Below are 2,067 nucleotides of genomic sequence, written 5' to 3'. Positions count from 1 at the left end.
TTTTTTTATCTCGAGAGATTTTTTTTTTTTGTTACAGGGCACATGCACTCACCAGAAAGACAGAGAGACAGAAAGCGAGAATCACCCCCCAGAGGGGATAGCCACACCGAAATCCCTTCTCTATTCTCCTCTCTCAGGATCTTGGGCATGCACCCACAGGCGCCTGGTGTGAGTTTAAGCTACCAGATCCAGGACTCGAACCATGGTCAGTAACATGGGAGATCAGCAATATAGAGCCATTATGCCAACTGCTGGTCCTTTTTTATTTCATTTCATTTATTTATTTGGAGAGGTTTTTGCTATAGGGCGTGTGCACTTGCCAGAAAGTGAGAAATCACCCCTCAGGGGGATGGCCACGCTGCAATCCCTTCTCCTCCATTCTCCTCTCGGGATCTTAGGCACACACGCATATGCGTCTGGTGTGAGTTTAAGCCACCGGGTCCGGGACTCGAATTGTGGTCAGCTACATGGGAGTCCAGCAACATATCCATTATGCCAACCACTGCTCCCTGGCCCTTTAAATTTTTTTTTTTTTTTTTACTATAGGATGTGTGTGCTTGCCAATGAGACAGAGACAAAAAGCGAAAAAATTACCATCCGAGGGGGATGACCACACCGCAATCCCTTCTCCTCTATTCTCCTCTAGGGATTTTGGGCACACATTCGCCTGCGTGAATTTTAAGCCACTGGGTCTGGTACACGGACCATGGTTGACTACATGGGAGTTCAGTGACATAACCATTACACCATTCGCTGGTCCCGTGGGATTGGCCCTTCTAAAAGACCAGGGCATGTAAGTGGAGGAATTTCCCATTTCAGGGAGCAGTTTGCCAAAGCCCTGTGCTATCGATAGAATATGTTCCTCAAAGTTCAGAAACTGGAAGGTGGAAACTCAGTTCCCAGCACCGCAGTGTTGAGAGGCAGGACCTTCAAGAGGTAATTAGGCCATGCGGGCTCTGCACTCGGGAATGGGCTAATGTCCTCAGAGAAGGAGGGCATCTCTCTGAAGGATGAGCTCTGCCCTCTTTCTTTCTGTCTCTGGCCCACACGCCTTCTTCCACTGGGTTATGACACCATGACAGGACTCACCAGATGCCAGCCCCTCCACCTTGGACTTTCCAGCCTCCAGAACCAGTAAGCTTCTATTCATTATAAATTACCCAGTCTAAGGGCCAGCAGATGGTGTAGCGGTTTTCGTCGCCAGACTCCCACATGGTCAACCGTGGTTCAAGTCCCAGACCTGCTGGGTTGACACTCAACCCTGGGCGCATGTGTGTATGTGCTCAAGATCCCGGGAGGAAAATGGAGAACGGACTGCAGCGTGGCCATCCCCCCTGGAGAGTGGTTTCTCACCTTCCCTCTCACTGTGGTCTCTTGTCTCTCTCCTTCTGGCAAGTGCACGTGCCCTAAGGCAAAACCCTCTGACTAACTAAATTACCCAGTCTCTGGTGTTACAGAAGCACGAAGCAGGCTAACCAGAGAAGGCACTTACCTTGTTCTAGCAGCTGCCTTCCTGGGGCCGCCCTTGGAGGAAAGTGGCTGAGCGTGAGTATCCAGGTCCTGTCTATGTGTGATACCGGCCATCACAGGGTCCCCCAGCAGGTGAAAGGGTAATCACACTCTGATGTAGTCGTACAACAGGATATATAGCAGCTAGCTGGAATAAGCTATAATTTTACCAACATGAAACAGCAACTAGGGTCAGCAGGTGGCGTGGTGGTTGAGGTGCTAGATTCCCAAATGGCCAACCATGGTTCGAGTCCCAGACCTGGCAACTTGTTCTCACTTTCCCTCTTTCTCTCTTGTGGACACGTGCCCAACAGCAAATTAAAATAATAGTAATAATAATAAAATAAGTAATTCTTTTTAAAACTTTAAAAAATGTATTATTTTTTTTTACATGAGTTTTGCCAGAGAAAGACAGAGAGAAAGAGAAAGAGAGAGCGGGGAGAGTGGCAAAGCAAGCCACCAGGTCCACAACTTGAACCGCTGTCGGTCATATGGGAAATCCAGCGCCTTAACCACCACACTACCTGATGGCAATTCTTTTTTTTTTTTTTTTTTGTG

The sequence above is a fragment of the Tupaia chinensis genome, unplaced genomic scaffold, assembly GCF_000334495.1.
Source record: "Tupaia chinensis unplaced genomic scaffold, TupChi_1.0 Scaffold000067_1, whole genome shotgun sequence".
NCBI lineage: Eukaryota > Metazoa > Chordata > Mammalia > Scandentia > Tupaiidae > Tupaia > Tupaia belangeri.
This window is presented reverse-complemented; position numbering follows the sequence as displayed.